The sequence below is a fragment of the Gavia stellata genome, chromosome 25 (assembly GCF_030936135.1).
Source record: "Gavia stellata isolate bGavSte3 chromosome 25, bGavSte3.hap2, whole genome shotgun sequence".
Taxonomy (NCBI): domain Eukaryota; kingdom Metazoa; phylum Chordata; class Aves; order Gaviiformes; family Gaviidae; genus Gavia; species Gavia stellata.
The window spans coordinates 9,506,674-9,519,128 of NC_082618.1; positions in this window are offsets into that span (position 1 = coordinate 9,506,674).

The window sequence follows — 12,455 nt, forward strand, 5'->3', positions numbered from 1 at the left end:
TCTGGCTGGAGCTGGGAGAAGTGAGGATAGCCCCAAATCATTAATATGAGGTTGAGAAAAAGAGCAGACACGGGTTCATGGTTTTATGTTGGTATTTAGAGTGATTCCCTATAAAAAAGCAATATAGAAGGTAGGCCTGTCTAGAGGACTGCTCTGAGAAATAAGAACAGTTACTACAGGGAGCTACCAGATGTAAATGTTTTTATCCGTGTATTTGGGACAAGAAAGGACGATGATCCATTAGATCAGGCTGTTTTTAACTGTTCACAGGGGTTACACTTTTCATGGCAACCAGTCTAAGCTCGAATACGACAAGATCTTAATCTGGTTTTAATTGGTTTTGTCCCATCAGCATCCACAGATTCACACTTGCTGAGAATCTGGCCTCAAGCCCCAATAGGAAAAAAATCTGTGTGCCTGTGAATGTCCCCAACACCCAGAGAATTATCTATAGAGTGACTTTAATACACTGTACAGGGAGATAAGGAAAAACAGGCTTGTGAGGCTCATTGACGTTTGTTCTCTGCTGTGTGTCCATTAAATATGAAGTACTTCTTCATCTGCTGCTAACTCATCTGTGACTTGCTGTATTAAGATACATGACAGTATTGGGAGGTGGTGACCAGACAGGATGATCAGATCCGTATGCTAGTGGCTACCACAATCAGCGCAGGCTAAATTGATGACTCGTAGAGTGATATATTCAGAGCATAACCAAAGAACCTCACTCCCTGCATCCCTCTGGTCGTGTGAGTTGACTGTAGCCAGTTCGTTAGCGACTGGGGTGAGCAAGGTGGGACCGTTGTTTCCCAGCTAGAGATGTGGCCCATGGAAACTGCCTCCTTGGGCAGGCAATGCCTGAACGCAGAGCACCAAGTGCCTGTGGTGCTGCTTTCTGTGGGTGACATCCTCCGAGACAACACGAACAGCAGCGAGTTTTGCTCTTTTTTTTATGTGGCAGCCTCATCTCTGGCAAGCTGCATGCACCCTTGAGTTTACATCACCCCCGTCTACCCCAAAGCTCAGACTTGAGTAAGTTTTTAAATTGTTTTGCTCTGGTGGATTATCTGGTGTGAAATCCTGATCCCTGTAATAAATATTCAGATGATAATATATACAAAGCAGAAAAAAAAAAGTTATCTTGTGAAATATACTTTTGTAAATAATATTTAATTTTTTTAAAAAAATAATATATTTGGTGCTGTTTTCTCAGAGCCCCTCCCTGAGAGCACTTTTTTGTTGTTTATAAATGATACTGTTTCCTTCTGTATTTGTTGGAAAATATGTTTAAAGGGAAACAAAAATCATAATATACGTTGCCCTCTTAAGTCAATCCATTTTTCCTCTGGACGTGGCAGGAGAGGGGAGTCGGTCCTGCTTCCATCTGGCAGAATTGGTCTCCGGCGCAGGCGGTGGCCGGGTTACGGAGAGCAGCCTGCGATCCGGGCAGGTAGTGATGTGTGGGACAGGAGGTAGCTCCAGGCGCTTGGGGAGTGCTCCGGTATCTGGAGTTACGTGCTGAAACACCTTCAGTCAGTGCCGGAGGTCCCGTCCGGCAGCCTGAGCTCCGTGTCAGCTCATGCTCCCACGGCGAGTCCCACGAAAGCCGGTGGGGCTCTGTCTGGGCACAGCTTTCCTGAGGAGATCTGGTTTGTAGGATCCGGGCCTGAAATTTTCTCTTGCACCAGTATTGGCTGGAGTGAGGTAGATACCGAGATTTAGAAAACAGGACTGAATACAAGCTGCAGCCTCTGAATCGCTGTTTCCAGTTCCTGGGGGGCAGCAGGGATGGAGGATGGAGATTGCTAACTGGTCGTTGTTTTTAAACTAAAACATAAGTCTTTGGACATGGATCCTGCTTTTTTGGGGGGTTTTTTTGTTGTTTGTTTTTTGGGGTTTTTTTAAACCAGGCTGCTACATAACAAATCAGAGTAAAAGTTTACCTCTCTGCCAGTAAAGTTCTTTTTTTTTGTTTTCCTTTCTGTCTTTAACCTCCCCCCTTCTCCCTCTTCTTCATTTTTAATTCATTGGGTCTCTTGTTTATCCCAAAGTGGACCAACAGCACAAACCACTGGACTGTGTTTTGCTGAGCAAGGAGCTGTTTTCAGCGCTGAATAACTGTTGCACGCTCTTTAGTTCTCTGGTTTTGGTGCACACGATTTGAAAATATACAGGAAAAAAAAAACCCTACAAATGAAATCTGTTGTTCTTGTGATGATCAAGTGAGAATTTTCTCTGTATGCATTTTTCTAACTGGTATGTGAGAGTGTGTTAATCATGCATTTCACTGCACTTCCTTGTTTCGGGAGGAGCATCGCGTTTCCGTGTGAACCAGTTCTTGGATGAAGAGATGACACCCAAACACCCGGTTGTGTGAACAGGCTGGCGAGAACCAGAGCTCAGCTCAGTGGGAAGGAGCTCTTCTCACCAGGTGAGAGGCCTCAGAAATTAAATGCTCAGAAACTATTACGTTAGACATGGATTTTGCAGAATTGTGTTCAAAAAGAATAAGCAGAAGAGGGGAAACAAAATCATCTTGAATTCAGAAAAAAAAAATCAACATATTTAAATGCAAGCAGAATGGCATTGTGTAAGGTACAACCACAAATAAGCTATTCTCATAGTTACGAACTGTATGTATCCTTTGTTTTGTTTTTCATAAGGAAATGGGAATGCTTTCCCCACTGACAAAACTAAAGGACAATATTTCCAATACCAGCCTGTCTGTTGATGCTCTTGTGTTTACAAATTGTGTATACTTTTATTTCTTTGATCTTATTTTATTTTTTGGCATATTCTTTCAGGTCATTTGCTTCAGTAATAAATGCAATTGTTTGTTTTCAAATAATTGGTTTTCACCTTTTCATGTATTTGTACATTGTACATAGTTCTTCAGTATTAGAGGGAGGCGTATTGTTTGTCATATTTACAATATGTGTTGGTGCTCATTTGAGAAAATAAAATTTTCAAGTACTAAAACCGCTGGTCCACGTTTCTGTTTTAATCTCCTATACTGTGTGCCAGTTGGAGGCAGCAAAATTTGGTCGTTCAAGAAATGTTACATTTAGCTTGAAAATAGTCAAATTATCCTTTTTTCCCAACACCCGCCAGTCCGGAGCAGTCACCTGGCGTGCACTTGAATGACTTCAGCACTTAGAGACTGTAGTCACGGGCAAGGCCTGGCAGAGCAAAAAGATGATTCGTAGCCCCTGAAGTCTAGGATTTAGCACGAGAGGAAACCTCAGACGGACCAGGAGACAGTGCTGACGCCTGGCACCGTTGCACCGTAACCGAGTGCCTTTCCCTAATCCAGACCAGCAAGGGAAGTGCTTTGTTTTGTGAGGAATTGCACAATCTTAAGGTATTTTTAAGCAGCAACAATAACAAGAAACCCATGAAATAAAATCCCATCAGTCTCGTTAAATCATTCCCCATGGAAGAAGGGTTTTGTCAGCACCGTTACATAACAGCGCCTCGATGGTAGAATGGGTCAAGAAATTCCCAGTGGCCAGAAAACCACCCCGGGGTTTGGAAGTTTTGCTTGTTGGTAGAATTCCCTCTGTAGCTCTGTGTCTTGTAAAGTCGTATTGTGACTGTAGGAGATACCTGTTACTCGCAGTTAAACCAAAACATCGGTAAAGCTGTCTGGCGCGTTTGGGTATTTGCAAGTCAAACATCCGTTTCAGAAGTTCAGCAAACGAGATTTTCCTGGGTTCGATGCACACTAGTCCTGAAGCAAAGAAAATCTGTGTGTGGGAAGCAGAGCTTGCGCTTTGGAGGGAAGAGAGGACAGAGAGGTGATCCTTCAATATTAAAATACAAAGCAATTCCTTTGAATAACAAAGGGAGCTTGTCCATCTCAGATACGTGCTTGTGACACTTTCACAAATCGTTTTTGCTAGCTGCAGCTGCAGCCTGCCACCACTCACCTCATCGGGCAGCATTCACAGAATTGCTTCTCTGTTCCCAGGTGAGTCGGGTACAACATAACCGATTCCCAGTGCCTTCAGCTTGAAAATCCATTTGAAACTTGGGGTCAGATTGAAAGCAGTGCTTGCTTTCAGGTGGTTTTGGATGGGCTGATGCAATCCCTCTTCGTCCCACTGCTGAAGACGGCTGGGACCTGGCCCTGTGCCCTGTGCCAGTGCCCGGCAGTTCACCGTGCTGCTGCACGCCAGCTGAACGCCCTTAATTCCCCACGTGTCCAGAAAAGCAACTTAACCTTCTTTGGAGAGGACCCGATCATGCCAGCTGCTGAATGCCCTGAACTCAAAGTGTAGCTCAGGCTGTAGCAAGAAAAGCAGCAGCTGAGAGCTTGGAGGCGAGGAGGAGCCGGGGGGTTCGTGGGAGGTGGGTAAGGAGCTAAGGAAGATGCGACTGTGAACCGATGTCCCGTGCGTGCCCATAGCGTGGGCAAACAGGTTCAGCTGATGGGACAGTCGATACTATTAATTGCTTGCCCAACGGGCTCAAGGTAGTTTGAGTTCTTGGTTTCGCCAAAACCTTAATTGGCTGTGGTTGGTGCCGCACCCGCGTGTGACGTGCTGGGTGTGGGCTCTGGAGGCTGCCGGTGGCATCCGCAAGAGATGGGAGGATGAGACGTGCGCTGCCTCCGCCCTGCGCAGCAGGAAGGTCTCAGGCGTGATGGTATCTCCAAAAAACGCGAGGCCGGTCCTTGGGGCACGCCGTGGTGCCTGGAAATAAACACGGTCTGGTGCGGGGCGGCTCCTCGCCGCTGTGCCGTCACTGGGTTTGTTCCTGCAAACCCCTGAAGCTGCTGTACGCCAACGGCTGCTGCCGGGTCACTCAAGAAGCCCGAAGGTTTTAACTCCGTTTCCATCTCATGTTGTTAAGACAAGCAATTACTCCGTTGCAAGGGCAGCTAAGCAAGCGCCCACGTCCCGTGGCCACGCGTGCGTGTGCTGGAAGAGGGATTTGGTTTCCACCGCAGCCAGCTGTTCCCGCTGGGGCGAGGACATGGGCAGCGCGGTCCAGCCCACCATGGTGGCGAGGCTGGTGCCTCCCGCCGCACTCCGTGCCTCGAGGCGCAGCGGGTAACGGTGGGCTCGAAGCCCAAGGCGGCTGTCCTGCCCCTGTGCCACCTGTGCCCGCTGCTGCCGTAGCCCGAAAGAGCCAGGCATGGAGGGACCGGGACTCCGGCCCTTTCTGTTGACTCTATGTGATTGAGAGAGGAAAATAAAAATACTTCTGTCTTGTTTCCCCACCCTCCCCCTGAAACCTGCTGCTTCTGCTGGGGCGGGAGGGTGCCATCCTGCGCGGTGCGGGCAGCAGAAATCCCTGGCGGGATGGGGAGGGTACCAGGGGATGTGGTGGCTGCTGGCTGCTCCTCTCCGGTGGGAACGGTTCTTATTTACCAGCCAAATTGTGTGCATGGGCCGTGGCGCTTTGCCAGCTCGGACGTAAGCCCTGTAGGGAAATTCCCACCGGGAAAAAGCGTTGTGCTCAGTATTTCCTATCCTGAGCATCCGAGTAGGAGCAGGAGGGCTGGCTCAAGGCTTTCTCTCAGCAGCGGCCCTGGAAAGAGCCTCCAACCCCGCGTCAGCCCGTTGGCTCCAGTTTAGGATGAGAATGGAAAAGTGCCAGAACGGCGACACAGCCTCGGGCTGCGCTTACGCCGAAGGTACGGCGCAAACCCCTCGGCTGGTACCCAGCCACCGTCGCAGGGCCAGGGTCTTCCCCGCTCCCGGGGCGATTCCCAGCCAGGGCAAGGATGGGAGTCGTAGGGAGCAGCCGCTATATTTGCGATACGGGGCAGCGCTCTCACCGGCTTGCATTAGATGTATTATTAAACTGCAATTAGAGCGCAAGCAAGCCAAAGCAATCTATTAATAGCCGGGCGCAGATAAGCTGACTCAGACAGCAGCAGACGTGGGCTCTGGCGAGCGGCTGCAGCTTCGCTGCTGCGGACTTGGCCCACAGCTCCGCAGCGGGAGAGCGCGCGGGGAGGGAGGCTGGTGCATGAAACCCCCTCCTCGCTCCCCGCGGAGGTGCCGCCCCGGGAGGTGACAGTGCCGCAGGAGCCACCGCGACCTTCACCCGCGGCCGGAGGACGGGCTCTAAAGAGCGACGGGGCCGAGCGCGGGGCAGGTCCCAGAGCTCCTCTCAGATCCTACCAGTCACAATGTGGTTTTTTTCAAAAGATGATCATGAAGTTATAAATACAGCGGCACCGGTGGCCTTTAATCCCGGTTCAAGAGCAATTTGACACTCCTGCTTTGCTCTTCAGCCCTTCTTACGGGACAGGGGAGCTGGGGGGGGATGCTGCCAGTCGCTTCTCCCTTGATTCACCTGATCCCTTTTGTCCTCTCTCGGGCGAAACATTCGGGGTTCAGCCCCACGGACGCCCCCGGGCTTCCCCGGCAACACCTCTCCCGTGGGGACAACAGCTCCAAACCCAGCTGGGGGCTTTTCTTGCTGACAGAGAAGATTTACAGCAGCACTTTCAGGCAGCCAAACACGCCGGGGTTATTTTTACCCGGCTCCAGCCCAGGGTATAAATAGTGCCGAGGCCATTCCCCGTTGCTGGCTGAGAAATGTCCCATGGATGCGGGCTGGGCACGAAGGACATGTCACCCCGAAAGCGGCCGCAGACCCGCAGGACGGGGTGCTGCCACGTGGCCCTGGCTGCAGAGAGGGGTCCCCGGGGGGGGATGGCTGAAATAACAGAGCCCCAGTGCCGCCCCTCTCCCTGCAGCCCCCAAAAGCCACCAAGCCCCCAGCGAGCCCCGCGGCCTTTTGGGGGGGGTCTGGGAGTGTTGCGCCTGGCTTTTGGGTACGAACCTTGTCCGGGCCATGCAGGGGATGGCCGCCTACATTAATTGTACATTAAATCTTTTCAGGAGAGACATCCGTCAGTTGGGTCGCCCCAAGTCCGTAAGGGGGAATCACCCCCATGAGGAGAGGCGCTGGGGGGCTTGGGGAAACGCTGCCGCAAGGACAGCGCGGGCAGGGGCGACGGACATCACCCACCAGCCTTCTGTAAAAAAAAAGACATGGATATTTTCCAGTCTGCCCCGTTATTTATGGCTCAGGATCAAGCGGCCAGCTCCCGGCGGGGGCTGCCCCGCGCAGCGCCGCAGAGGGCGTTTCTGCAGACGTTTTGTTCCCCACGTATGGAAACTTCTGATTAGGTGAAGTAAAATGCTGGGGAAAAAATAAATAAAATACTTCACCAGGGGCCCAACCTCGCCCCGTGGAAACATGCCCCTCGGTAACGGGTCTCTGCGTGAGTTTTTGGACGCTTTACAGAAATAACAGAAGCTATAGGAGTGCGCTTTTATATAGCTCTGCTTCCTCGTGAAACCCAGACTGGTGTTTTCTTTTCCACTTGGATAAGGATTTTCCCATAATTGTGCTATTTTTAGGCAGGTTCCAGGAGAGAAATCAAGGGCCTCTCCTAGCCGAGCCTCGGTGTCGGAGGAGCCGAAACGTTGGAGGATTCAGCCTCTGACGCAGGTTTCCATCTTCACCGAGTCCCTTCGCTAGCAGACGTCTCGCCCTGTCGAAATGGGGGGTTTGCTCCATCCTTCCCTCCCAGTGATTTTATTTTTTTGGAGTTTCCTGCCTGCAGACGAAGTGGCCGCGGTGCAGCCGCTGCACGAACCACGGTGCCCCGGGGGAAGTGCTGGAGCCTTCACGGCTGAAAACAGGGATTGCCCCCAAAACCCCCACTCAGAGGGCACCAAACCGAACACCTCATCAAGCCAATATAAATTTCTAACAGCCGGCCAAGGGGCCTCCATCTGCCACGTGGCAGCTCATCAACACCCAGATTGCCGCTGACGAGAGAAAGCCGCAGCGCAGGCTAACGAAGCACCGGCAGCTGATGGCTGAGATGCCACGGGCGAGGTATCAGCTCTGCCCATCACAGGGGCCTCCCCTGACCCCCAGGTTTTACTGGTTTCTGGAGAAACCGTGATATATTTGTGCTGGGAGGGAACTTTATCTAGAGCGTTGGTGCTGCTGAAATCCTGGCCAGGCTTCGCTGCTCAAGCTCGTCTCCCCGGGACGGGTGCTGTGGCAGGTCAGTGGAGAGGAGCCAGGTGGGAGCAGGTTTTATAGGGGAGGAAATGAACAGGCTGAAGGGATGAGTCTCTGTTGTCTTTAATTTGAGCTCAGATTTCTTTCTGAATGCAATATTGGAGCTGTTTGTTGAGCTGCTGTGGCTCTGTGCTCCCTCCTCTGTGCAGGAGGAGGTTGTCACGGCGGCTGCGATGGGGGATTGTTAACGTGGGTCCTGTTTGCAGGTTTGCAAAGGTGAATTTAATCCTTTAAACAGGCGATGCCTGGTGGGGAGGAGCTCCCACGCGCTGGGAGCTGCCCACAGCCGGATGGCTCCGCCGCTGGCGCCCTGAGCCATTAGCAAGGCGGTAATAATGTCCTTTATTTAATCATGGCCACGTCATACACGGCGTTTCTGGATGTGACCAGTTGCACATCCCTTCCCAACCCGGTTCATCCTGGTGGGTGCCTGTGGAAGTCAGGGGCTGTTGAGTTGCTCCGTGGGTTTTTGGCAGCTCCTCGCTCCGGCGCTCCCTGTCCTACAGAAGGGGCCATCGTTTCCCCTCCTCAATTCCTCCCCAGGTCCCAACGACCTCAGACACACACGGGAGTTTCTTTGGCTCCATTTGCTGTCGGCAGGAGAAGAGGAGCTCAGGGCGGTTGGGACGGACCCAGCTCGTGCAGGAGGCGGCTGCATGGTGCCCCTCGTCCCCCCACCCGTGAGCTCCTGAGCGAAACCCCTTGTCCGAAATCTGGATTTCCCCCAAACGCAGGCGGTTCAGCCCGCACTGGGCTGGCTGCGCTCTTTGTACCCGGCTTGCACCGGGCCGGGCTTTGGCTTGTTTGGGTTTATGGGAGCCGCAGCCATCGGTCTCCATCACAACCCGGCTCTGAGCATCTGCGTGTGCATCCCATGTCCTGGCTTCCCAACCATAAAATCTGGGAACAGGGCAAAGTTCAAGCCTTAGGAAAAAACCCACCCTTGCTGGAGATGCTGGCTGAGGGAGAAGAGGGCTCCTTTTGGATTAGTTGCCCACTAGCAAGAAAAGCTATTTTGAAGCAGAGGCTGGGAATGTTTGAGCTAATCCCAGGTGAAAGCTGATTAAGGGCTCGGGGGGGAGATTCGGAGCAGGTCCCGGCGGCACAGGGAGCCCGGCCGTGTCCCCCGCTGCACCGCCTGGCAAAACCACCCCGCTCATCAATGATTAACAGAAGGCAAAGCTCAGACCCGCATTTCCCAAGGTGTTGGAGGGGATTTCATTGCACAAACTCTCGCCAAAGTCCATGGAGCTTAACCCTGACTGTTGGCAGCTTTCGGCACGTAGGAGCCGGGGAGGGGAGAGCTTTCTGCTCATTTCCAGGCTGATGAGCCGAGGTGGCACAGCGGCACCTTCATTAGCACTTCAGCTATGGGTTACCCAAATCAGCATCATGGCAGCGAGTGCCTTTGTCCTGTCTGTGTCCAAGGAAAATATTTAGACTTCAGTCACCATTTTCAGGGTGTTGCAAATTTGTTTCTACGGGAGACGCGAGCCCCAGCCCGGGTTGGCTCTGCTTCGTGACGCAGACGCCCCACACGGGCAGTGCCCTTTCCAGGGACCAAAAGCCACAGGTTTTAGGTGGGATCTTGAGGATGCACCAGCCATTAAACTTGCTGTACAGATAGAGCTTTCCCCAGGGAAGGCGCTCCGTAGCTCATTCCCGTGGGTCTCTCCCCTCTGCTTTGCAGGAAAGGAGGCACCAGGCGCGGGGACACGACATGGCACCCGTGTCCCTCCAGCATCGCTGTGCCCAGCACGGGAGGGTGGCAAAAAGGTCTTTGCAGGAGCAGCAAACAGCTTTTTGGGTCAGTCGCCTCCAAGCATTTGGAGCAGTGAGTCTTAAAGAAAGCCACGGGAGATCTTCCCGCTGCGCAGAGCAAAGCTCCCTGCGACGGGAAGAGCCTTGCAGAACAATGCTAGACCCCGGCGGGCGGCAGGTTGGGCCCTCCTGACTTAAATATTTGCTTTTTATCCACCTTGCCCTTGCCAAGCGGCCGCACAGCCCCGGTCCAACAGCAGCCCCTTGTCCGAGGGTCGCGGCTTGGCAAAAACATGGCCCGGCAAACAGACACCGGGTCTTGCACAGCGCAGCACGCGAAACCACAGGGCTTCCTATATGGATAAACGCTGAATTCTTCACCTATACGGTGCCCGGCACGGCCAAACACTACTGAGCGTCTCCTCCAGCTGGGTAAATACTAAGCAGGCTGGAACTCGGCTGCCGGCGGTGCTTCAGCAAACAGCATTAGGTGTAAACACAATGTAATTTCCTAATTTCCTTTCCAGAAAAATATTTACTTACCTCTCTGGTGACTCTGGAATCGAAAACACAGTGGGAGCGGCTTATAAGGAATTGCTTAGATTTGATTTTTCCTTAATTCCCGCCCCCCCTCCAAGCAGCGTTGGGCTCCGGGGACGTGCGTTGGCTCCAGGAGGAGCTGCCGCAGCTCCACAGTAGCAGCATTATAGCCAAGTCTGAGGCGTGTTTTAAAGACCCCGTTTCAGGTGTTTATGTGCTGTTGCATATAAATCACACCTCGGACTATGAGCCTTTGTACCTGTTCACGGGCTCTTAGTGTTTAAAATCTTTCTGAGGCCGAGACCTTGCTGCACAAAGAGCCCCAAAGCACGTCCCCCCTCCTCCCAGCCCACCCATCGCCAAACCCCCCCGCTCCAAATTTAGCGGCTGCGTGGGGGGCACCCAACCCTGGGCTTGTCCCCGGCATTAAGGGAGTTTTCCTCCTGGCACCGAAGCAAAGTCCCAGGCAAGCTCTGTGTGTAAATTGTTGCATGCATATATTTGCAGATATCTGAATGCAGCAGGTAGGCTGGGAGCAATGTTTCTATTTAACGATGCTCAACCACCCCCGTTGTCCATACGCATGGGGAGCGAGGAACTGCGGGGAGAGCCCAGCCCATGCCCCTCTCCTCGTGTAATCGGTGGTTAATCGCCTGGATAAATCCAGGGACACGTTTTGTGAGGGTTGGGAGAAAGGTGCGTGCCGGGCCGGCTGCCCCATGCGGTGTGGGGTCAGGCGGGGCGGGCGGTGGCTGCGGTGCTCGTGGAGCCCGGGCTTTCGGCTACGTAGCATCCTCTGCTCCTTTGAATGTGTTTTCAGGAATTAATTTTTTTGCCTCTGTGGAAGATTGCAAACTGATCGGTATTTTCCTTCCCTCTAAAAGTGAAGAGTATCGATAAATCTTATTTTTAAAAAGTCCAGTCTGGAATCTGGGACACATGGCCCCTTTTCCTCCCCTTACCCATGGCCATAGTGTGATACAGGGTCAGAGCATCCCAAAACTGGCCGTACCCAGGCACGCACAGCGGCACGAAGCCCCACTCTCTAATCCGCACCACCGAGCCGGGGAAGGCACCGCCGGGAGCTGTGGCCACAGGGGTAAAGCCACGTCCCTCGCGGGAGCGACTGAAGCCCCGTGGCCTCCTGCTTGCAGCATGCCCTTTTTTCTCCGGAATGCACCCAAAAGCTCGGCGCCGGCGTTCGGCCGTGCTGGGAGCGAGCGGGGTCTCGGGGTGCTGCCGGGCGGGATGGGCAGGGAAGCACAACTCCTGCTGCGGTCCCCGGGGCTGAGCCGTACCCTCCAGCAGTGATGTCACGTTTTTTTGTCCGGATTAAAGGGAAATTAAAATTAATCCTCAGAGTCCAGGGAGATCTCTGGGGTTTAGCATTTTTTCCCTGATCACCCACTATTTTTAGCAGATGCCTTTTATTTTTAGCTCCTCGCAAAGACAGCAGGTACTCGAAATCCCTTCCCCATCCCAGTGTCCTCGTCATCTGAGCAGCCAAAAGACGGGATAAAGGCCGTGGTGCCTGAGCAGCCCCGGCTCGGGCAGGACGTTGACGGCTGGCGAAGGCAGAGCAGGGCTCTGCGGAGGAAACACAGGCACCAAAACCTTTTCATCACTCCCTCAGCTGAAAACCCAACCCGCCTGCCAGGCTTCAGGCTGCTGGCACGGGCCAGCTCGGAGCTCAGCCCCATCTCCCTCCCTTCCGTTACCATAATACTCTTTCTTAAATCATTTTGCTGTGTCACATCTTTGCTTCCCATATTTGCATTTCGTTAGCAAGAAAAAAACCTTTCTAAAAACAGAGAGAAGAAAAAAACATTTCTATTTTCCTCTCCTGTCACCGCCGCTGCCCCACGGCGATGGGGGAGAGTCTCATGGGGTGCGGGGAGAGCCCGGCCAGCAGCCGCCTGCGCCCGGCCGAGCAAATCTGGAGGTGAAAACTGCAGGAACTTGTGTTTTTTTAAGTTGCTGGGTATTTGTAACAGCTCATGAAAAAATTCCTACTGGTATCAGGGAAAATAACACAGACTGGGGCTGGCTGCCCCAGCCAGAGCTCCTCCGAACGGAGGAAATTAAACCCCACC